At 36.2% G+C, this 1,604-nt stretch overlaps 1 pseudogene; it reads right to left on the minus strand.

Annotated features, from left to right (window-relative positions):
• Positions 1-388: 388 nt before the first annotated feature.
• On the minus strand, positions 389-1,010 carry LOC143605817 (ethylene-response factor C3 pseudogene; annotated as a pseudogene).
• Positions 1,011-1,604: the final 594 nt, after the last annotated feature.

The raw sequence follows: 1,604 nt of genomic DNA on the forward strand, positions 1-1,604 counted from the left end.
TGAATGATGTTTTGAACGTTTGCTAATTCATTTTTTGTGTTTTGTATTGCTACCGTGCATTTTTTTTATACGTAAGTTATTTATAAAAAATGGTTGGTAGTTCCTTTGCTGGTTTCGTAATGTTTAATATGTTAATATTTTTATTATGAGCTATACGTGTATATTGATACTGTTTTTTTTTTCCTGATAGATTAGTTTTTTTTAATTTAATGTTGATTTCATAACAAACTTAACTAATAACAAGGAAACACATATTAATTCACCGCTACAACATGACACGTAAAATTTAGCTAAAGTACGTTTAATTTAAACGGTGAAGCCCATAATTTATAACACAAGACGACAGGTAAAATTGTTACAGAATCCAACAAGGCATGTGTCAGTATTTCTTAATAATTTACAAAATCAAAACCAAAATTTTATTTATTTCAAATCAATGGCGTTGATGCTTCACCAAGTAGCAGAAGTGCTTCCATATAATCCACACCCAAATCCTCAAAAACCAATGTCTGGCCGTAGCCATCAACTTCTTTCACTACGGTGGCAGCTGCCGGCTTCTTTTTTCCAGCCACCCGTTTCCTCCTCAAAGAATGTCGTTTCTTCAATGCCATAACAGGCGAACACCCTTCTTCTAACCCATATTTCATCTCCTTCAACGATTCCTTAACTCTCTCCACCGGGAAATTCAACACCGCATGCGGGCCCCGTGTAGAAAATGCGGCCTGATCATATGCCATGGCAGCGGCTTCAGCGCTGTCAAATGTCCCCAGCCATACCCGGATCCCATTTCGTGTGGAATCCCGTATCTCTGCAGCGAATTTTCCCCATGGCCGCCTTCTCACGCCACGGTATGACTTTAATTTTTTTGGATTTTCGGCAGCCTTCTCTTTTTTTATGATAGCCGAATTTAATTTTGGAAACTCGGCCGCCAGCATGTCGGAGTTCAATTGGTTGAATGGGTGGGAATTGTGTTGGTAAAGAAGTTCGTCCCATGAATATGAAGTTGCCATGTATGCTGGCTGTTGTAGTTGCGGTGGAGTGTTGAAGACTTGAAGTGACTAAAACTGAGGTTGGTCTTGGTTATATATATATGCCTTGATCTAAAGTTGTTTTTCAAAAAAATTGGGATATTTTAATTATTAATGTTCTAGGTTATTTTAATGGTAATTAAAAAAAATAATTAGGATTAACTTTTCTAAGATGGTTGTGATTGGGCGGATGAAAATAGAATTGTTAAAAAATAAAAAAATAAAGGGGCCAACGCAAGGCGGCTGGTCCAACTAAGCTTGGAATTTAGAAGGTGTGCCAACGTGGACGTAATTAGGAACGTCAGCAGGACAAGTGGGATGTATTATATGACATCATCATTTGTATATATAGTATTGTGTCATTCTTGTGACATGTTAATGTTTAGTAAGCATTATATCATCATGGGAAATATATTTATCTTATAAGCTTAACTACATTATTATCATATGATTCTTAAGTTTTCGTAGAGGGTTCATGAGAAGTGTACAAGTATAATTAGTGTTCGTAAACACATACATTAGTGGTGTGTGCTTGTAAGGAATAGTGATTTATTCTTTTGAAATGGTAGGACTCAA

Source organism: Bidens hawaiensis, unplaced genomic scaffold, assembly GCF_021521415.1.
Source record: "Bidens hawaiensis isolate Kalapana, Puna unplaced genomic scaffold, B.hawaiensis_p1.1 tig00071603_1, whole genome shotgun sequence".
Lineage (NCBI taxonomy): Eukaryota > Viridiplantae > Streptophyta > Magnoliopsida > Asterales > Asteraceae > Bidens > Bidens hawaiensis.